Source organism: Lissotriton vulgaris, chromosome 3_1 (assembly GCF_964263255.1).
Source record: "Lissotriton vulgaris chromosome 3_1, aLisVul1.2, whole genome shotgun sequence".
Lineage (NCBI taxonomy): Eukaryota > Metazoa > Chordata > Amphibia > Caudata > Salamandridae > Lissotriton > Lissotriton vulgaris.
Window position 1 is genome coordinate 1939753091 of NC_141689.1, and position 24462 is coordinate 1939777552.

A 24462-nucleotide genomic window follows, 5' to 3' on the forward strand; every position below is an offset into this window, starting at 1 on the left:
AATTCATGGGCAGCAAAATCGCCCAGAATTATATTGGGTCGGGCATTTGATATATTGAAAATATGCTTTAAAGTTTCAATTGAGGCAGGGACAGCAACCAAACAGGTCGCTAAAATGTCAGTTACTGAGCGCATGGGAGTCAGGCAAAAATGTGGAGAATTAGTAACTCGTTTAGCCAGAGTTGTCCAAAAGTTCGATGATGAATCCCACGCAGCGAAGGAACGCGGTACTCGGGTTCTCGAATCAACCAAAGTCTGTGGGTTCCCTCCTCTCCCGACGTAGCAGACCAAAAGGAGTCCAATGCCGGCACATCCTGCAGCAGCAGTCCAGAGAATGATCTGAAAGAAAATCAAATACAGGCATTATTCATTCTCGTAGGTAACATTTGTCAGCCGGGACAGCTTCCCAGCTATCTTTCCCTGGTCTCATCACCAAAATGGTGTTGTCATGACCGGTTGCAATAATTTCAGCTTGTTCAGGGGGATTTTTAGGCGATTGCACCCATATTCTTGCTCCAGGGTTATCGGAAGAGCCAAAGCCTTTTTGGCCTCGCACAGTTAGTAAAGTTGGGGCAGTGCCTTTCTGAATCTCACCACTGAAAACAGGCATAATTAGCAATTGGGCAACTCGGTCAGTCTTTTGAATCGATAACTCAGCCTCACTGCTGTTCAGCAGGAGGACCTTAATCTCTCCCTGATAATCACTGTCAATCACTCCTCCAAGTACTTGAACACCTTTTAAGGCAAGGCCCGATCTAGGGGCAATCAGTCCAAAACTTCCAGCCGGTATACAGACACCAACGCCTGTCTCAACAAGGATTCGATCCTTACTCTTAAGTACAGTATCATTCATGGCATGCAGGTCCAAGACTGCGGAACCTGGGGTTGCTCTGCAAGGAGCCAGGGCTCCGGGGGAAATTTCCCAGTACATTACAGTATTGCCAATGGTGTTGGGTTTCGCCTCAACATTTGGAGGAAACAAACGCATCAAAGGAGATTCAGCATTTAACAAGGGACGGTTATTCAGAATTAACAATGCTTGAAACAAATAATCTCTCCAATTCTTGTATTTATTGTCAGTTAACTTTCGCAACTGTTCTTTAAGTAAACCATTCATTCTTTCAATAAGGCCAGATGCCTGTGGATAATAAGGAATATGAAACACCCATTCAATATTGTTTTCCGCACAAAATTCCTGTACCAATCTTCCACGAAAGTGGGATGCATTGTCAGATTGAATTTGAAATGGAATGCCATAATATAATATGATTAATTCCAATGTTTTATTGGTATTTACTTGGGTACTTGTTTGCAGGGAAAGGCAACCAGAAGGCCCCTGTAAGTGTCAACAATTGTACAAACATATTGACAATTCTTGCTCGTAGGGAGCGGGCCAATATAATCAATCTGTCAAATTTGAGCGGGCAATTCTCCTCGATGTAAATGACCTTTAACAATTTGTGGTACTTTTCGTTGTCTGGAATGTTGACAGATGGGACAATGCAGAATAGTATCTTTAATGTAGTTTAAAGGAATATAAATTCCTCGATCGGCGGCCCACCTGCTAGTGGCTCTCTCTCCAAAATGTCCTGCTTTCTGGTGGGCCCATTTCGCCAATCCCGCCAAATCAGAATCTTGCATATCCACCACTGCCTCAGCAATTTTAGATTTCTCATCTGCAATGTTATGAAAGAATTTGTCAAGGGAGTCTATTGGTGTATGAGCATCCACATGAAAGATTGTCACAGTACTCTGTGGGAGCATTTCCCAAATTTCTTGCCATAGTTCTTTTCCCCACAGTTCTTTTGAATGCAATTCCCAATTATGAGAATGCCAAGTTGGTAACCATACCGCCAGTCCATTAGCTGTGGACCAGGAATCAGTGAAAATATGACATGTGCCAGGTAATTCCTGTTTCAAAACTTGGTAAACTGCATATAATTCAGCAAATTGACTGCTCTTTCCTTCACCAGTCGTACTCAGCAATTTTTGTGTGATAGGATTATAGGACACTGCCTTCCAATGCCGTTTCTCTCCAATGAACCTCGCTGAACCATCCGTAAACCACACATGTTTTCTGTCCTCCGCGGACAAATCATCAAATGGCTTACCCCACTTGACAGGAGATTCCTGCACTACAGGTACGGAGCAATCACTTCTAGTCTCATTCGATGGCGCCTGCGCCACTTGCTCATGTAATGCTGCCACACCTTTCGGACCCACACGTGCCCTGTCCTGAATATACCATTTCCACTTAATCACACTTGCCTCTAAAGCATGTCCAATTTGATGAGTTTTCGGCGAACTCAAAACCCACTGCATGATAGGAATTTCAGGTCTCAAAATCACATCATGACCTAAAGTCAATTGCTCGGTATCCACCAGAGCCCAATAACACGCAAGTAACTGTTTCTCAAAAGGTGTATAACGCTCACCAGCCTCGGGTAACTTTTTAGTCCAAAAACCTAATGGCACTTTTTGTCTGCCTTGCTTTTGCCACAGACTCCAATTTGCATACAGACCTTGTACGGACACATTCAAATCCACATCGCCCTCGCCCACAGGCCACAGATCCAAAGCATACTGAATCGCTTCTTTTGCCAAATTAAATGCATTCTGTTGTGGTTCACCCCATTCAAACGCATTCTTTTTGCGGGTGACTCGATATAAAGGAGCCAATATCTGACTCAAATGGGGAATATGTTGACGCCAAAAACCAAACAAGCCAATGAAGCTCTGAGCTTCTTTCCTATTCCTCGGAACTACAAAATCTAAAACTTTTTGTTTAACCTGCGGGATCACCTCTCTGTGACCTTCATGCCAATTGATACCTAAAAACTTGACATTTTGGGATGGACCTTGTAACTTATCAGGATTAATTTCCTAACCTTTTTCGCGTAAGCAGTCAAGGATTTGATCTAATTGGGTCTGAACTTGATCTTGTGTTTCGCCTTGAATTAAAATGTCGTCAATATAATGACACACTTGAATTTGTGGGTTACTTCGGACAAATGCTCCGCCACCAGCCGGTGACAGATCGTAGGACTATGTACATAACCTTGAGGAAGACTTCTAAACGTCATTTGACGCCCATTCCAGGTAAAACTGAATTGTTCCTGACACTCGGGGGCAATCGGGATTGAAAAGAAAGCATTAGCAATATCAATGGACGCATGGCATGTACCTGGATGCTTTTGGATTCTTTCAATTAAAGTAATAATGTCTGGTACTGCAACAGTCAAAGGGGGTGTGTGTTTGTTCAGTTCTCGATAATCAACGGTCATGCGCCAAGAATTATCGCTCTTGCGCACGGGCCAAACGGGATTATTCCAAGCAGAAGTAACCGGAGTTATAACTCCTGCATCAACCAAATCCTGAATAGTGGCACTGATCTCTTCATGGCCACCTGGAATACGATATTGCTTCTGAGAAACAACTTTTGTAGCTTGGGGAATTTTTATGGGGGGCATTCGTAAACGACCAACCCGTACGGGTCTGGACGATATCCAAATGCAAAGTCATTCCTTTTAAAATGTCAATTCCAATTATATATTCCAAAAGTGGTACAACTAATACAGAATATTCTCTTCGGGGAATTCTACCTATTCTCATTTCAAGTGTAGTTTGCACTGCGGGAGTCTCCTTTCCACCTAAACCAGTAATTGTGAAAAATTGGCCTTTGAATTTCTTTGATTTACCATGAATTAGAGTGGCCTCGGCTCCTGTATCTACCAATGCTCGGGCCCTTGGGATATTACGATGTTTCCAAAAAATTTCAATATCTACATAGGGTCTATTATCTTTGTGAGCCCACCTGCGTACTGGAGCTTGACCTATTTCCTAGTCATTTTTACTGCGCTCTGTCAACCAGGACAAATCAGGGTAAATGCTCTCATGTTTCTTGAGTATCAAAACATCCTGTTCATATCCATCTCCATTACGAAATGGATTTTTGTCATCTGCATAGTACTGTGAATTACGATCAGAAAGCCTGTGCCGATCCTCCCTTCTCCTCAACTCAGGGGACTGATCCCTTTCATCTCTATATCTGTTGTAGACACGATCATCTCTCCCCCTTTCTTTTTCCCCCTCTCTCCCCCTTACTTTTTCACGACGAGGGGACACATCTCGCTCATAGCGCCATTCTTCACGGCGATCAGAATCCACACGACGTCTGTCGTCACCACTGTCATCAGAATATTCACGATCACAATCATTCTTACGCACGCGACGGGCACCCTCCTTCCGATCTAAACCACGCTTACGAAACATGTCCCATAAGCGATTATTAGGTTCACCGTCAATGTCCTCCTTTTTCACACCATCAGCCAACAGTGCAAGAAACATATCACGTCTAGAGAATTTATAATCTCCAGCAGTACGACCCTCCGGTCGAGATTGTCTCTTAGGTTTAAACCAGTCACCCAACTCACCAAGCTGACGGACAGATTCAAGCACCATAGACAAAGGATTGCCAGTTTGATTAATTAACAAAGTCATCATAACCTGCTTATAAGCAACAGGGGAAGAACGGATAATGCGATTCCGCACAGAAGATGTCAATAAGCCATCCAACAACCTGTCAGCAGTGCTGAGAAAAATCGCAGTTTTCATCTCCTCCTCTTTCAAACGCTGCGACGCATCGCGCAAAGTATACCACGGCTTGTCATTGACAGGCCAATCAGACTCAGTAGGGTATTTGTGATTACAGCCATCAGTAGCCAGCTGGAGTAGACTAATTTGGCCGACACCATTAAAATTTCGAAAATGGTCTTGTACAGTAGAATCAGAACTCAAAGAGTAAAAACGCAAAGCATCACCTGCATCCAACATGATACCTGCAGCACCTAATTCATAAAGGCGCACCATCCATGTAAGCAAGGCCTCACCAGGCCGTTGTCGAAATCGTTGCAAAATGTCACTAACTTCCTGTTGAGTAAAATCTTCAATACTATCCATATGAATACCATTTGGATTACCAGGAGCCTGTTGTAATTTGCGTCGAAAAACCGGGTGTGCAGAAACCTCCGGACGAGCCTCCGAAGAAGCCCGATCCATAGATTTAGAACAATCAGGACGAGATACGTCATCAGAACGGGAAGAGCGACCACGGTCGCCAGAGTCATAATTTTTATCACAAGAAGTAGATTTACAATCACGTCCGGAACGAGAAGGCTCGCGTCTGTCAGTCTCCTCAGCCGAGGAGCCAGAATCATTCGAGTCCCAGATATTACCATCCCACTCGTCGGGGTTCCAATCCAGTCCGGCTTTCGCCACGACTAGACGCACTTTCCGTTTAGAAACACGACCGCGACGGTTTCTATATTTATATTTCGCAATTCGAACAGCAGCCCTTTCGGCTATAGTCTGATAAGTCTCAAGTTTGTCGGCAAGCAATTTATTTTGACATCGCAAAAGAATATGCGCATTCTGCACCTCAACAAACTTTTCCTCCATATCCACAAATCGCTTCTGTAATTTTACAAATTTCTCATGAAGCATTCTGTATGCAGTCAGCACAATCCAACCTCTGCGTCCTAAAATAGGAAGCTCATCACCCTTCACTACTGGAGCTTTCTGCAAGCAAGAAACCACATCAGCAGGCTCCGCCTGCTCCAAACAAGAAGTCCAATTCTCACTCACACCAGTAGAATCGGCCCACTCACGGGCCAAGGCTTCGTAAGGCGTTGATTCCCAGCCGGGAATTTCAACAGGCAATTTAAAAGTAGATTTCGATTTTCGCGAAAACATTTTGACACACAAAAAATATATACACAATTATCAACAAAGAAAATACGTACGACCCGAGCGCAAACCAACAAGATCAAAACAATACAGTGCACACAGGCTTCGTAAACAGTTCGTGATGCCAGATGTAACGACCGGATTCTCGAACCAGGTGGGATCAGCTCCACAGAGCACCTCCAACCCAGTCGGAACGTCATGACCTCCCTCCTTAGAACGTATTTACAATAGGTATATGTATATATATATGTACATCTCGTACCTAAGGATGGGGAAATAGCAATATACACGCATAGGTTTTCTACAATATCCCACTCATACCAGCTAGTCTCACGGCAACTTAGGCCCAGACTAATCTACCCTGGGGCAGTTCTGATTATTTACCATTACACACTGATCACATCAGTGCTCACTCGACACACAATCCGGCGTGCCATACAGATTAGGCTGCAGCCCTAGTGCTCTCTTCCTTCCAATCCGGTCCACAATCCGGCGGACCTAGACACTGGCATCCTCCCCAGTGTTCTCTCACTCACAGCTCGATCAACAATCCGGCGGATCTAAGCACCAGGGTCCCACCTGGTGTTCTCATTAACGCTGCTTACCAACGACGATCACTCTCCTATGAATACCTTCCGAAGGAATCTCTCATTGGCTACTCGGGGTGATACTACAATAACAGGAATTAGCACAACTTGCCAAATTGAATCATGTACCTTCTGCTCTCAGCATCAAATGGTCCCTCTCTCCCTCATTATTCAGTCACCTCTTACCTGAACGGGATTTACATCCGTTCATGAAAACGATGTCTGACTAGAAGACCAGGTTACCCCGATTGAACAAGAATACAAGGCACATGTTGGTTCACTAAGAACTGGGGTATTTTATTACAATGATTATAAACACAGCACTATACTATAACATATATCCTGCAAAGAAAAGTAAAAGGTTAGAATGTGCACACTATGGGAAAAAAGGTCGACGTCACCTTAGTAATGTGAAGTCTGGGTTCAGCAGTCATCTAGGTTCCCTTCTCGTCTGTGCCTTGGCTCGTCTCGGAATCACACCTCAGCAGTCACAAGTACACGTCTGCACCGCTATGCTCTGTCTCCTCTGCTTCCCTCCAAGTCACTGGAACCTTCCTCTTTATTATCTGCTGTCTCTCTCTGTCTCTGATCGTTTTGCGCTACTTCTCCCTCTTCTTCAATCTTTCTCAGAGAGTATCAGCTTCATGATCTTTCTCGGACTTCAAAATGGCGACTGTCTGCCTGTAAATAATTAATGGCATTGATGCTAACGGCTAGCTGCCGCCTACAGACTGACTGACTCACCGCCTAACACTTTCGCTAATATGGAAGCTTGTCCTCTCATGGAAAGTTACGGCCAGTAACCTGCCGCCCACCAAATTCTTGTACCTCCCCGTACCAAGGACACGTTCCCAGCCGGCCGGCCTGATGTTGTGTCTTCAGAATGGAGAAAAATACAGTCTTTCGATAAGGGCCAGCCTGAGCCGGTTCTCTCCAAGCGAACAACACTTCGAAACTAAAACATTACACTTGGCCTAGAAGCATCTCAAGCTGCCGGGGCAGAAAGCAAGATGGAGTCTCTCCTGTTTGAGGCCTACAAGGCCCGAAATAAGCATAACTCCATAGAAGGTATACTAACACTCTTACAAAAGGACGGATTATCACTAATACTAATGAATCTATCCCCTAGCTTAAGTTTATAAGCCCTGATCTAAAGAAAAGGGTACGAAAGTGCATTACTGTGCCTTATGAATAGGCCCTGTTTATAGTTCTAATCCCTGCACTATAATGATAATAAGCTGGAGTCACCTCCAATCATCCTTCCCCCAAAGGAGGGCCGAAAAAGTCGGTCAGAACAACCTCTCTCAGCATCGTTTCCACATAGTCTTCCAGGCGCCCCACATTTGTTGATTCCGGCAGACCGAGGACGCGGATGTTGTTGCCCCTCGATTTCGCCTCGATGTCCTCATTCTTGGCCTGGATGACCGCAAGAAGTATAGCAATATCCGATGTTTTAGCCGCCATCTGCTGCAGACCGTCTTCAGTCTCTGATATTCTTGGCTCAGCCTCCCCAATGCGCGCCGCCTGATTGTCCAATTTAGCAGAGAAGTGGTCCATCCGACCATTTAAGGCTTCTATCTAACCATCTATCGCTTGGAGGCTAGCCTGGATGACAGCAAGCGATTTCTCCAAGGTAGAAGGTCCCTGGGAGGCCTCCTCCAACTCCGAGTCAGAGACCGTGTTCTGCGAGGGCTTGCCACCTTTCCGGAGCTCAAAAGTGAGGCGCGGTTGTGATTTTTCCAGTTTGCCCATCAGGAGGCCGGGTCTTCGCGCCACACGCCACCTACTAGATCCAGCAACTATCAACACTGCCGTGGGCACTTATTCGAGGGCTAGCAATATTCTATGCACCGCTGCATACACCGCCTCCACACCGCGTGGATACTCCCAGTTACTCCAGCAGCACTACCACGTCAGGGGCACCCCAGGAGCCAGTCAATGATGCCAGTGTGTATGGTCAGCAGAGCAGTCCCTTGAATGCAGCAGCAATGGGGCCGACGGGCGCATGCAGCAGCGTCTGCAGGGATGCCCAACTCAGATCAGGAGGAGAAGAGAGGGGGACGCCACTAGGTGAGAAGATAGCAGCAATGGTGCCCTCTGGGAGCGCGACCCCCCCACACCGCACCACTCCACAACTCCTGAGTCACCGAATGCAGGTCCAGCTGAGCAGCCTTCGCCGCAACAAGTTCGATGTCTCCCATGATGGCCACGCGGTCCGCGCAGCAGCAGAAGGGGCACCCCAGTGTCTCGTGCAGCCGGGGCTGAGAGGGAGAACCCGGAGGCAGCAGCAGTCTTGGCAGCAGGCCCAACAAGGATTGGCCCAGTCGCGCACCAGGGTAGTGTCTTACCGAGCAAGGCCTACTCGGGGCCTGGTCTGGCAGCTCGAGCCGGCCGCTCAATTACTCCCGCGGCCCGGCGCATACAGGCAACTCACCCCAGGCAGGCTACCACTCTCAGAGGACGCACAGCGGGGCACTTAACTGAAAACCCCACTGGGCTTGATCTCGACGCTGTCCGCCGCACCCAGGTGCTGCGCTTACACTCCCACAGCTGCGGCTCCAGTAGGGACGGCTCTCAGTGTTCAGCAGGGTCGGGATACCGCCGCCATTTCACCTCGCAGCCAAGCGTCTCCAGCAGCAATGGGCACCACGCACAGCCCCCGCGGCCGCCAGGAAAACGGGGATCGCAGCCACAGGTACGGGGCACCCACAGGAACACTTCCCCAGGTCGGGCTCTCAGAATTGGGGCAGGAGCAGGTAGGATTTTGCAGGATAGTCTCAGGTGGCCGGCAGAGCAGCACTACAGCGCTGCCATCTTGCCAGACGCCAAGCCACCCTCATTGCCCTCGTTGATGTCGCACACATCCAGGATTGAGAGTTCTGGTCTTTCACTGTGCCGCACAGGACACCACCTTCTTTTGAGCAGCGGCGAACACCATTGCCTTTTGTAGCGCCGTGGCTACCATGGTCTCTGGCAGCACTTAGGCTACCACACATAGAGGACTGGGTGACATCCTTTAGCATCCTTCACCCTGTGTTCCTGTGTCTATCTAAATGTCTTGACTTAAATATTTACTCCAAAACCGGTCCCAGGATGCTTGTTTCTGGTTCCGGGAAGACCTGGCTTGGCAGTTCGGGCTGGGCTGTTCCCATAAGGCACGGGGGCAAGACTGATTTGCATATAGCTGGGTCTGAACTGAGGTGGCGAAGTGAGCTAAAGAACGATGATGGATTCAACCCAGATCTGTGACTGGGGGTGATTGTCTGAACAGTTTCAGCGCTCCATACATCATCTCCTTGTGTTTGCTTTGACTTAAATAGGGCCTTACCATCCCTCTTGGGGTTCATGGGTCTATCATCATCTGAAATCGAAAAATACTCCTTCTCAGAGGGTGCTCCTCTCTTCGTTTTGGACATCAAAGCCTCAACCGTCTCCATAATGGACCTTTTTAGGCCTTCCTAAATATATTTCTTAAACATGTCTTCACCTACTTCCAGCTGAGGTCATTTCTTGTTCTCAGAAATGTTAGTAACAACTAACAAACTAATATTATCTACTAAGCTAATATTAAGAAATGGAAATTATGGGCCATTAGGTCTGCCAACCCTTAGGATTAAAGCAATCTCGCACTTTTTTATTTAAAAAAAAGCCAAAAAGCACGGAAAAGTAGCTATTTGCAAGGGAAATACAAGCAGGTGGTACAACAACCGTCACTTTGTCGTTTAAACAAGAGTTGACACGGAAATGCTGTGCAATACTTATTGCCCAATAGAAGATGGCGGAAAATGGTAAGTCAACTTTCAATTTTTATTAGAGGCGCGTCCAATTACTGGAGGGGTTGGTAATATTAGAGATGGTTCCAGTCACCGCTGCGGTCCATGGAAGGTACTTGTCCATGACCGCTAGACAACACCAGCCACAATCGCGCCTGTGGTAGGAACTTTCCCATGACCACTTCAAAGCGCATCAAACCACCGCACAAAGCAATTGATTGGCAGGCGGCAGAATAGGTGGTAGAGCTGTACTTTTGGTAGATGAGACCAAAATGCTGAGGTGCGTGAAGCGCGAGGCGCATGTACCAAGGCTCATGCTCTAAATGCAGTTTCTACTTCTTCCCTCTACCGGCCAGACCTCAAACACCAGCATACGCTGGGTGTCAGCCAGGAATAGGGGACGGCTAATTGGCAGTTAAATTAGTGATTTCAATGCCTTGCCGCAACTCTTCAATACAAATATTATCTCAACTGCATATCAAGGGTACACATACCTACTAAAAAATACTTACCAGATGCAATGGGTAAAACCACAGTAATTAACAAAGAAAGGACACTAACAAACAGAAAAAAAGGAAAAAAACAACAAATAGGAGTCTAAACGATACATTTGAATAACTCAAGAGAAAACCTATGTGTATTTGAGACATACATAGCAACGACAAGATAACAAATATTATTAAAACAATAACAAATGATTCTGGAATAACCAGTAGCCAAAGTGATACTTATCCGATTGAGGAGCAGCGAATAAAAGAGGAAGATGATTGTAGTTATGGTCATATAAGTTGTGCATTGGTTTCAGCATGGAATACTTTTGTTTAGGATCTATACTCTGTTCTTTAAAGGGCTGCATGTTGGGACGGCAATAAAAGTTTTTTGCATAATGATAGCCTCCAGGCTTGTATTAGGACCCTTTCATTGCTGGTCCGTGCCGTCCGGCGGCTTCCGGTCAGCGCTGTGGCCCTCCTCTTGGAACTTAACACAGCGCAGAAATGTTGGAACAGATACCTGCGGTGTGCCTCTATTAGATGGCCCTTTGCCCGGAAATACCACTGCTTAACTGGCGGAGGTTGGGGGCAATGATCTACAAGCCCGATATAACCTACCTGGGGGAGACTTCCTACAATATCCGGCCCTCACTGCAGCTATTAGAAAACACTGGGGTGAGGTGCTGACAGACCCACAGACTTCTCTAGGCTGTCAATATGTAGTGATGGCAACTGGCACATTTAAAGCAGTCACATGTCTGTACAGGTGCATGACACGAGACACCCTACTTTCCCTGACTGACCTAAAGACCAAATGGGAAACGGACCTTGGTGAGGACATCCCAGACAAGGCCTGGGGGATGTTAGTGGAGAGAGCCTTGAGGAGCACTAGAAATGCAAGATTCTAATTAGTGCACTTTCATATTTTGCACAGAGCATAACTTACCCCCGAAAAATTGCACAAGTATTTCCTGACCCACTTAGCGGCCTGCCCGCCATGTAATGTAGAGAGTGCAGGTTTCAAGCATATGTTATGGGATTGCCCGTTCCATGACAGTTATTAGGAAGAGATAGTGGCAGTACTCTCGGGCATCACTGACAGGGAGATTGAACCGTCCATGGCACACTGTTTCTTACATTGGTTCCCACACACGTCCAAGAATAAAATCACTAGTAAATTCATTGATCTGGGACTTCTACTGGCCAAGTGTAACATCACCGCCCACTGGAAGGCGAAACAAGGTCCCAATTTAGCGAGGTGGAAAGCAGAAATCATAACATGGGCAGAGTGTGAAGGAGTGATTAGGTTACATATAGAGCAGCGAACTGGGAGTGACAAGGCCCTAGACCGGGCGAGAGCATGGGAAGCGCTGGTTGTTGCACTCAAAACACCCGAAGAGGACAAGGTTAATGCCCCCATAGATGCTCCTGAGGAGCCTGCAATCTAACATGCAATTAGTCTCCTAATCCTCACGAGCTATAGCCTTGGAAACTGAGTTGCTTTTAGACAAATATGTTGATCCAATATAACCATGGCCATATCCTATCCCAACACATTGCCTTGCTGCAGAGGCAGGCTTGCTGGTCTACGCAACCTAGATCTGGAGACCTACCTGGGGAGGTGGGATGGTGGTGGGGGAGGGGGGCCTAGTTGATGTCTATGTGCACTGAACTGACTGTATAATGTACCCAACAAGCAGGCATGATCATTCCATTTTGGCGCATATGTTCACATTTGACTGGATTGTAACATTTTGTCTCTTAATGGAGAGGGGGACCCTAATCCCTTTGTTGGTTTTGTGCAAATCCCAAAAATCTGTTTAAAAAAAAATTATAACCTCCAGTCTTGTAATAAAATTGGGGTGACAAAGCGTGGCTTGCCATTGAGATCAAGAAATCAAGAGCCTTTGAGAGTGAAGGAACTGCAGGCAAAGTGATGCTCGATATAGTGAGCAGTAGAGAAAGATCATCACAACCCATATCATAATTAATGTAAAATCCACAGGGGGGATTTTGACTGGGGAGAGAATTGACTATAGTTGCTTTGTTTTTTTAGAGCCTTGTTAGAAATGCCAGAAGGTAGTGTGCTGGTGGATGTTTCATTCCCAACCTCTTGATTAGAGTATTAACAATCCTGGCAGTCAGAATTGAGAAGGGCTAGGGAATGTGATGGATGTGCAGGCCTCCTTGGGTCTGCCAAGGGAGTATTGATTAGAGGATTGCCAGGCAAAGGGAAGCAGCTTCAAGGGGATGTATGAGGTGGGTTACTGGCATAATAATTTCTCAGTGGGCACTTGGCCAGGCAATGACAGTCAGATCTGTCATCTGTACAACAGTGACTTCATGTCACTGTTGCTGCAGGCTGGGTAAAGGGGCGGCAGGCAAGCCATAACTGAGCCAAGGATCTGGCTTAGCTCTGAGAGCATGTGCATGAGCTGAGCCATGAAAACAGTTGGCATGTAAGTTACACAATACACATAATGCAAAAATATGATAAAGTCACTAAAGAATTTAACAGGCAGAAGCACTTCATCTTATTACTCCATATTATATCACTGTTTTGAGAGTCATTTATTAAGAGTGACAGTTTTAAAACATGACAATGCCACCGGTAAAATCAGAGGCAAGTCAGTTGTCAAGTGTATCCTATATGAGGCCTAAATTCTTAATATAGATGGATCAACATTATAGTTGTTTAAATCAAATACAAGGCTTTTGTAAAGTGCACTTCCTGAACTCATACATATAAAGGTATTCTTATTATTGATAATGAGGAAAAAGAAGGCTCCATGAAATACAGTATTTCCATAAGATCACACAATTTGTTCCAGCAGGAAAGCCAGGATTGATTCCAGATTTTCTGGTTCCCATTGTGCAATTCAGCTACTAGATGGATATCTCTTTCTTCTTGCCTGTTCTATATCAGAGGTCACTGTTTGGTAATCAATTCTTGGCTCATGAAGTTAGAATGTAGAGGCCGGTAGGTGCCACATAAAGTTCAGCTTGTTTTGGGCTTGAGGCTCCAAGAGGAGCTCAAGATGAGTCAGAACCAGGGCTGGGCTTAGAATGGCAGAGTGGCCTATGAAGATGTGTGTGATGTACAGGCAGGGCCAGGGCACAGATCTAATTGGGCCCCTGCCCGTCACTTACTCCATTTCACTGTTCCACCAGGAGGGTTTAAAGTGCGCCAGTCTCTCGCCAGTACCAAAATGGTCATGCTTCTGATTACTGCTCTATTACTTTACTAATTTACCAATAGTGATCCCAACGACTATTTTTAAAACTCTGAATAGACTCTTGCCGGAACTAATATGGGGGAAGGGCCGCAGGGGATTGGGGCTCTCGGAACTTTTGCTGGAAACAGACAAGGGGGGTATGGGTGTCCCAGATTTAAGGGCATACTGCTATGCGAGTCAACTACAGTGGCTATCTTACTGGATTGCTGGGCATAACCTCCACGAGATACGGCTCATGCAGCAAGCATTAGCCCAAGGTACCCTTCATACCCGATTGTTGCCCAAGGGGCAGGTCCCATCCACGGTCCCCAAACACCCTTGCCTACTGGAGACGAGCATAACACTACACTAATCGGCAACTCCACTACACCCCCAACGTTCCACTGGAAAGTACGGTGATAAGGAGGGAGGAAAGCAGGGGCTTACTGAAGATGCAGAACTCATTGGAATGGGATGCAATGCTAGAACTATTCATAACTTCAGAACCCCCAATAACATGACACGCTGTAGGGTATAACTACACAGCTCATACTAAACCGGATGTACAGTGATAGAGCTCCGCAGGATACACCACTGAAGAAATATGCGTAACTGCATGCTATGCAGTTAAGAATGCACATGCAAATATACCAGAACTGTGCTTATTATTGGTATACAAGTGGGCAGGAGTGAGTCAGGTAGGGAGGGAAGGGAGGAGGTAGGGCCGAAGACACAAGGGGGATGTTGCTTTGATATGCAGATTGATTGTTATCATAACCACTCTGTAAGCACTGTTATTGTGATACCTTTACATTTAGCCACGGACTCCATTGCTGTTATAACTACCGTTGTACATTTAGGATATCGTGGTTGGTTCTTCCCCTTGGGACAAATGGTATGTTCCATAAGACAGTTTTCTTTTGTCATGTCAGGATGTTATGCGCGAAAATCAATAAAGTATGTTTTTAGAAAAAAGTGGGTCGTTCTCACATGCAGCAGTATTTAAAAACTATCTTTGAAATAGATCCCTATTTGGTCCTTAATTTATGTCCTTTGTGTTTAATTTTAACTTCATCTCCCATCTCCAATGAGTAATTGTTTTTTCGCCATATCATGTATTTCTGTATTTCATGCAACATATGACTCTTTCATGTTAATCGAGCCACTTCTAGGCGTCTGGGTAATTTCTGATTGTGGGTGAGTATTCATCACCGGGCATGAGTGAGAGCCGAAGAGATGAGTATGAAGGTGGTGGGAATTCCTTACGGTGCCTATCTGTGTCAAAAAGGTTTTCAGACTTCATGCACATGAAATCCTCGGCCTTTCAATAGAGCACCCAGAATGATGAAACATATGTGTCAGTTGTATTTGTGGCTTTATGGCAAAGTGTGTGAAGGAGGTACACAAATGTCAAAATATTGACAGTGCCAAAGGAAAATAAAATGGAATGTTCAAAGCCGAGCTGATGGGTTTCATGTCTAGGGGTATGGAGAAGTGAGGAGGTGTACAGAAGTCCACGCATTAGATGAGAGTGGAAGGTCAGTTTACAGAGCAAAATAAGAATGTATGAGATATGCAAATGATTTTAAAAAGATGTGGGGAGAAAAAGGGGTGAAATGTTTTGTTTTTTAAACTTTATTTATCGTTATTCAATCACATTCAATAAATGGTATTTTGACAGTTGTTAATAGCTGATAATAGCTATATGAACAGTTCCATGCACAAGGTTGTAGTGAAGTATAATGTAATAATAGTCTTTAGTCAGGAATACTTCAAGTACTGTGTTTATTAGCCACAGCTCCAGCAGTGCCAAAGTAACTGTCTAAAATTGAATTTCTTAGCTAAAAACCCACACAGGACATTTTAAGTAAATTTTTGAAAACTATTATTTTGCTTAGAAACTGTGCTTTCATTCACAACAGATACACCACTAGTTTCCTTACAGGTGAGTTCTCTAAGTGCTTTATGTGAAACTTCAATCCCCTTTGCTATATCAATTGTTTCTATGAGATTGGGCTTTTTCAACGTGAGAAGTATTTCCTGTACTTATCACAACAGCGTACTACTATCTGGTCACGTATAAGTTGATCTGTGAAATTTTCAAATTCACATTCTGCAGCCAACATACGTAAAACAGCAACATAAGTATCTATAGGTTCATCTTGTAACTGTTCTCTTGTAAAAAAAGTATGTCTGATAACAATCAAACTTGGTTGTACATTGAACTGTTTTTCCAATTTATTTACAGCTAATTCAAATTAATCTAAATCTTCTTGATGATGCTGAATGATATACGGTGAGAGATGTTCATATATAGATTAACCTTCGAAACCTAAATTGTGTTCTAATAAAAACCTTTTACACTCTGGTCGATACCTATTACCACCAATGGCCCCTAAATACTTTGTAAAAGCTCTGTACCAATTTCTCCAATGTACAGGAGGATCTCCAGGAGTCTGAAGAAATGGAGGAGGAGCACCAACATTCTGCATAGTTGCCAAGACACTTAAATCTAGGGAAATACTACTTTTAGAGTCAATCATTTTTATTATGCGCGAAAGCATCTTGGTACACATCCCAGCTGCCTACATCAACTTGCTGGCAGGGCGTACTCTCACAGCAATGACACAGCGTCTGGGCCTACACCCCGGAGGGCGACCCCGCGTTGATGAAGAAGCTCGAAGAGCAGCCCCGTCTGAGCTATAACCAACGCTTTTGTAAGAAAACAAACAAGAGAAACAAAGACCCCCCAACTCCCCTCCCCCCGACCACCCCCTCCCTTCCCACCCCGCTCCGCATCAGCTTTAACCTACAACCTTCACTCTCCAGGATCCGCCGGATCCTGGAGACGTAACCCCCTTAGGCTCTAAAGGAATGAGTTGCAGGATTTGCAAATACTTCGGCCATGTCACTTCACGAAGGTCTTTAGAAAGGAATTGTAAGAACGGACCCAGAGCTTCACATATTCAGAGCCCTTCCCATCCATGCCCAGCGAAAGCCGTTCCATGGCTAGAATGTGCCAAAGCCTTTGAATCCAATCTCGGGGGTCGGGTAAGGCCGGGGAACTCCATTGCGACAATAGAACCGTACTCGCAGCCAGTAAAGCCACAGCAACCTGTCGACCACTCAGCGAGCGCAAGGGAAAGAACTTAGGGTGAGGAAGCCCCAACAGCACATGCTCAGTCATCCGGGGGAATGTAATCTGAAACGCTTCATCTAACTCATCCAATATCATTTTCCAATACCGCCCCAACTTCGGGCAATGCCACAGCAAGTGCACCAGTGTCCCTGAAAGGCCACACCCCGGCCAGCAGAGGCCTGACTTCGTAACATCCCATGCCTTGACGCCCGCCGGGAAAGTACCAATAGGCTGCAACTTTGTAGGATGACTCGGTACCCGCAGTGTTAGAAGCCATGTGATGTGCGCGAAAGAGCACGTGCTCCCACTCCTTTCTCGTCAAGGGACGCCCCAGCTGCGTTTCCCAGCGGACCTGTGCCTTCGTACGCTGCTGCTTAGGAAGGCGCCGAATCATCGCATATAGCTCTGAGATAATCCTGCGGTCGTCTTTCTTGCAGACTAACCATTTTTCAAGCGCCGTCAAGGACCGAGACATAGAGAAAACAATGGCTGGTTGGGTCACCCAATGCGCCACCTGCGAATAGTGGAAAGCGTCAGCCCCCGGGAGCTGGAAGTATTCCGTACATAACCGGGCAAACAGAATCAGGCCATCCAGGTCAAAGAGGGATCCGACCCTCTTACAGCATTCCTCTTGCCAGCAATGAAAGACTGGAGACGTGCATCCCGGGAAAAATCCGGGTTATAAACGATAGGGGTCATTGGAGAGGGGAAAGTAGTCCACCCCCTGCGCTGCCCCAGTTGGTCCCATGCCTTTAGGGTCGGAGAAGCCACTGGGGAAGAATAAAGACCCCATGCCCTACGCTTGCGCGGCAACCACAACTCCCGCCATATGTTACAACCCGCCACCGTTTGGTCCATAAAGTTCCAATGTTTACTAGACAGGAGCCTGTTCCACTCTACGATGTAACGAAGACAGAACGCTTGAAAGTACGCCGTCAATAAGGGAAAGCCCAGCCCACCCGCCGCCTTCGGGTAGTAGCTATGGACAACGCAGGCTGCGGCCGCTTATTGTTCCATAAAAACCTATTGAGGAGCCCCTGTAGCTTCTGCAGAGTGCCCGGAGGACTCACAGGTAGCATTTGGAAGAGATACAATATACGTGGGATTATAGTCATTTTGACCGCAGCCAGCCGCCCATACCAGGCCAACTTGAGACGGGACCAGTCTGAAAGTGCTTTGGCGACATGTTCAACAAGCAAGCTATAATTAAGGGACACCGTTTTAGCAATAGATGGGGACAGCCGGATACCCAGGTATGGAATGTTGGAATGCACCCACTGAAAGGCAAAGTCTTGCCGCAGATCCTGTACATCTGCATCGGGGACAGAGATGTTAAGAATTTGTGATTTTGTGAAATTAACTTTAAAGCCCGCTACCTTCTGAAATTCAAAGAGTTCTGCCTACAGACACCGCAGGGAGGAGTGAGGTTGGGTTAAAGACAGAATGACGTCTTCCGAATACAGGCTGATCTTATGGATATCTTATGGGTATCAGTACCAAATTTTACTCCGGAGATACCGATGTTGGACCGAACGTGCTGTGCAAAGGGCTCCATATAGAGCGCAGAGAGCAACGGGGAAAGGGGACATCCCTGTCGCGTTCCCCAAGTAATGGGGAAAAGGGCTGATTTACAGCCATTCAATCGTACTGCCGCCTTAGGGGCCGCATAGAGGAACTGAACCCACCTCAGGAAATTGTCCCCACTCTGAATGCCCTCAGAACAGCAAACATATAATCCCAGTCTACACGGTCAAAGGCCTTCTCCGCATCGATAGAAAGCAAGAAGGCCTGAGTCCGAGAACGCTGAACCAGATCCATGAGGTGGAGGAACCGCTTGGTATTATCACCCCCTTTGCCGAGTTGGGATAAATCCCGCTTGATCCGGCTCAATAACTCCATCCATTAAGGGGCTAAGTCTTGCAGCCAGCACTCCCGCAAACAGTTTGGCGTCAATATTGAGCAGCGATATCGGCCTATACGAGCCACAATCTTTAGGGTCCTTCCCAGGTTTAAGAATGACCGTAATCGCCGCGTCAGCCATTGACGGAGTCACTGCACCCGTATCAAGAAAGGAATTAAAAAGGCGGGTTTAAAGAGGAGCCAGCTCCATGCAGTAAGCTTTATAAAATATGGCAGAGAAGCCGTCTGGCCCTGGAGATTTAGCAACCTTCAACCGCGCAATTGCAGATATGACCTCCTCGATGCGGATCTCTGAGTCTAAAGCTTCCGCCGACGCCCGATAGAGGGGCGTAATGCCACAAGACACCAGGTAGTCTGCCATTCCCCCAGAGGCCGCGCCCTCCCTCCTATATAAGGTCTGGTAGAACTGTCGAAAGGTGTCCACAATGGCTGCATCAGTGGTCTGTTCAGTTGCATGAGGTGGATAGTGGTTAATTGAGTGCGCGCCTGCAATCAATGCGCAAGCATCCGTCCCCCTTTGTCCCCACAGAGGTAAAACTTGTGCCGCAAGCGCAATAAAGCATGCCCAGCCCTATCAAGGTCAAGGTGTTTCAGCATGCGCCTTTTCGTCTCCAACTCCCTCCAGACCCTCGGGCCCCAGTCCTCTTATGAATCGCCTCCAAGCCACTAACTTCCATCTCCAACTCAGCGCGCTTTTCTTTGCGCAGTTGGGAATATGTCGCTGCAAGCGCGATAAAGTCTCCCCGCACTACTAATTTCAAGGCCTCCCAGATCGATGCTAGGGGTGTATCCCCTACCTCATTATCAGCAAGATAGTGGGTAATAGTGTCACGTATCTTCGCAACCACCGAGTCCGAAAGAAGCCAGGAGTCGCGGAGGCGCCAGCCAGACGACGGCGGCCAAGCGCCGTGAGAGGTAAGTAAAACTGAGATGAGTGCATGATCCGACAAGGAACACGGCACAATGTCGGCAGCCGACAGATGAGGCAAAAGAGAGGACGTGGCCAGGAAGTGGTCTAAGAGCGCGTACGTCTTATGGGCTGCAGAGTAGTAGGTATATTCGCGCTCCTGAGGATGCTGGACGCGCCATTCATCATGCAACCCTCCCTCTAAGAGCCACTGCTTCCCCCCCCCTGTGACATTGCCCCTGCCTGGTAGGACCTCTGCTCAGACCTGTCCATTCCCGAGTCCATTACAGTATTCAGGTCACCACCCACAAGAATCAGGGCGTCCGTCCAGCACCTATGAGAGGGCCGTCTGCAAGAAAGACGCCTGCTTAACATTTTGGGCGTAAATGGACCCTATTGTAAACTGCATCTCCCCCCATTGCGCGCGAACAGCCAAAAATCGACCTTTAATATCAACCACCTGAGATATAACTTTGCAATGCACATGCGCGCTAAAAAGAATGGCCACCCCATGCTTTTTAGTCGGACCTGAGGAAAGTTGTAGCGGAAAGCGTTTGTCTGCCATGCATCTAACATCTTTAGAGAGGAGGTGAGTCTCCTACAACAGACACACACCACCTTCCTCATTCTCCAGAAGGGAGAGGATAGCAGCACGCTTAACTGGGCTATTTAGGCCCCTAACATTGGGGCTCACTACCTTTAGCCCCCTACTCACCATATCAATAAGAGGGATAGATAGCCGATGCCCATCCCATCTCCAAATCCCCTACTGTGTCACATTGCCTCAACTTCTCCCCGGATCCTGGCCCAGGTCCCCTGAAAGCTGATGCCAAACCCCAAAACAACCCCAAACCCCCAACCAAACCCCCCATCCCAGCCCCAGCCACATGAAAACCCCAAAGGACAAAGGACTCAAAGTTCGCAAAAGAGAAGAAAAAACAACAGTTTGTTAAACAGGCCCCACTAGCAGGGGAACATGGCGTCGTCATCTCACACTCCCAGTTCCTGATACAGGACACTCCACCACCCACGGACATAGGGGTGCTACTTCACTTCATTGGAGAAACGCCCACCTCTGGCGCCAGCAGTATACCCAGCTAGTGCCGAGCCTTTGGGCCTCAAGAGCCCCGAGATGTGTTGGTGACCAAGGCCACAGAGGCAACCGCAGCCCCCCTCTCCAGTAGGCGTGCAGACAAGTCTGGCTTTGCTGCAGAAGAGGGCTTCCCAACATATCGCCACTCCGTGGAGCGCCTATGCTGCCTAGCAGGCGACCTGCCTTGTTTAGGTGTGGAAGTGGCCCGTTCCAGTCCCAAGATAACGAAGGCCGATTCCAATGAACGGACCTGGACCAGCTTGCCATTGAGCTTGAAGATTAGCTGAAACGGATGCCCCCACGAGTAGGGAATACCCTGCTCTTGAAAGTTGTTAGTGATGGGCTTAAATTCCCTACGCTTGACGAGAGTGGAGGCCGCCAGGTCCTGAAAAAGCGCAGGGTGGAGGATCCTCTCCTTAAGCTGAAAATCATGGACACACACTAGTATGTCCGGGGGAGGGGCCCTGGCCCCACGCGGCAGACCAACACGATGGACACGATCCAATTGAATGTCCTGGACCTCCTCCTTACCAAGGATCTGGTAGACAAGTGCCCCCAGATACTTGCATATGTCATCCCCCTCTCCTTTCCACGGAACTGCCCTAATTCTGATATTGTTCTGCTGAGATCTATTCTCCAAGTCCTTGGCGTGTGCCTGGAGGTCCAGATTCTGCTCCATGAGGCGGAGCACATCTTGCTGGAGTTGGTGGATGTCCTCTGCCGTTCCCAGGTCATGCTCCTCTAGGGTCGGCACCCACTTCCCCACAGCGTCGACAACACACTTCATCTCGCGTAGGTCTGACGAAAGTTGTGAGCGGAGCTCTAAAATGTCCTCCTTAATGGCCGAGAACAATTCTAACATAAAGGCCTTGGTCTCCGGCGCCTCACTGTCTTCAGGACGCGGTGATTTGTCAGTGGACGGAGAGGTAGACTGCCCAGCCACCTTCTGAGGTACATCCTTGAGGGGTTTATCTTTCCGATTTCTGTCCGCCGCCATCTCGCCCCTTGAGGGGGCCCGCGCCCCAGTGCACTGAGCTAAAGGTAGAGGCACAGCCAACGTTCAGGGACCCGTCCGAGAGCCCCTGTGCTCACCCCCAGACGCAGGCTCAGCACCTTAAAGGACCTCCAACTCCTCTCACCCCCCGTGGAAACAGGACCACCACTCGCCCAGGGTTTCGATCAACATCCCAGAGGCCCTGCTGTTTTCCCAGGTCGCAGTAGCCTATCGTCAGGAGGAGAGGGGCAGCGCTGGAACGGCAAGTTCAAAAGCCCTCCCATATTGCAAGGACACAATCCATGGGTGGGCCTCCTACATCCCGATGAACAAATCTCACAGGCCCCAATCCACAAGCAGGGTCCATAAGAAACACTACTGCAGGGCCCTGTCCAAGGGTAGGTCCCAATCACACTCCCAGACTCCGCCGAGCCGGGGGGGGCACAGACCACAACCATTGTGTAAGTTAACCATGTGCTAGATCCCCACCAGCGCTCTACTGCTGCACCAGGCTCCTAGGGTAAGTCAGCTACTAGACCATCAGGCTTCGTCCAGGCATGCGCACAGGAGCGGCCGCACCCAAAGCCGTCCGAATAGAGGGCCCCCCCACTGATATGCAGGGCGATATCAGACCAGCCCCCCGTAAGGCCACCTCTAGTCGTTCAAGCAGAGCCGCGGTCCGTGGGCCTCTGGGGGGGAAAACCGTCCACTGATGTCCGGGCCGACTCCCAGCGCCGCCCAACTCCCAGGACAGCAGGCCCCGTTCAGACAACACAGTCCCCAGCCACTGAGTCCAAAGGGCAGCCGGGATTGGGGGAGAAAGGCCACACACGCCCTCAGTGTTGGGGCCCCAGCACCAGCTCCCCCGGCGCAGGCCCGCTCCGTTTGCCGGTCTGCGGACCGAGTCCCAGGTCTCCCGAGAGCTTCCCCATCGCTCCTCACCTCTCTCCATTGCGGCGCCATTTGCAGCATTCTATTGGTCAATTTGCAAATAATGAGACTCTGTATATAACTGAAAATATCGTATTTTGACCGTCACAGATTATCTGCTCACCCTGTGCCGCCTCACGTTGTCTTATATTCACTTGTGTCACTGCGCCGTTCATTCACTTTCACTTTGCCAGTACACTTTTGGTTGTTATGGTTACTGCAATTTACTTGTGCCTGTGTGCTTCTATATGTGAATAACAACCTTGAATTATCCCTTGGTCTCCCTGGTTCTCTTTTCTCTTTTCTCTGTGCTATGTGATTTACCCACGCCTTTATCTGTCTGTTTACATGATATTCCTGTTGATACACTGTATTATCGCTAGGGCCATGAAGTGCAGGCGGCCTCCGCTCGGGTCCTCGTGGCGCGGGAGCACACGCCCGCCCCGCGGGGGTCTCAACCACCGCAGCCTCGGTGGGCGGCCGATCAGCCCCGGACACACAAACTCCCCCCGGTCAGGCCGCAGCGTCTCACAGCAACCAGCAACCGGGCTCAGCAGCAACACCTGTTCCTTCTGTCGCCCTTGCGACAGCTCCACACTCTGCACCGCCTTCACAGACCCGGCAGCGCTCGGCCGCCGAGGCGCCGCTCTGCCAGGCACAGGCCTCTTCTCTCCCCGCCACGAGGCTCGCGGGGCCCGGAGTCAGTCAGGGCCGCAGGCACTTATCAAACCGATTTCTGCACAAAGCACAAAAATAGGGGCCCGGATGGCATCAGGACAGCGTGGGGACAAGGTCGCACCGTTTCCAGCGTGGATGGGCACTAGGTAGGGCGATAAACAAAGCTAATCATCAGGCGTGCTGATATGCTGATTGGGGGTGTGAAGATCAGAATTGCGATAGACTCAGGATCCCCGTATACGATAGTCCAGAGATCAGTGTGGGAAAACGAGTTCAAGCCCAGCCTAGGCCCTAAATTAGATCCACCGGACATACAACCAGTATCTTACACGAACAACCCGATCCCCATGGTAGGCTACAGAAGCCTGAAGTTTGAATTTAGGGGCAGAACAGCAGTATGCAAGTTGTATGTAGCAGAGGAAAGCTCCTCGGTGTTAGGATGGAGGGATCAAGGTGATCTCAGAATCAAACTAGATCCTGGTGGAGCTGAACAAGTACTGCTCACGGACGACGGAAAATGGCCGGACCTGGAGAAAGTGAAGAAGGACTTCCCCGGAGTGTTCGGTGGAAAGGTGGGCAAGCTGGAGAAATTCATGCATAAGATCGTGCTCAAAGAGAATTCCCTGCCGGTCTCACACAAAGTCCGTAAGGGACAAGGAAGCACGTCCTACTCCGCCGCCATCTTGGCCACGCCCCACGAAATACTACTTTTAAACTATTTACTTTTTATTTTTTTACATATCAGTCAGAATGTAAAATGAACAGAAATATTTGAGTGAAAACAATTCTCACTTCTAATAACTTCTAATGACGTGCATGCTCTTCCAAACTGGTTTGATAGATCAACTGTATATGTGACTTTCTTCAGTAGATTGTTACTTCGGACTGCGTGCAAATCACTTGTGGAAGATATGCAATTTTCCTTGCTCATTGAATATTGCACTGTTTATAAATTCTTTTTTTTTTTTAAATGGATCTAAAATAATTTCTG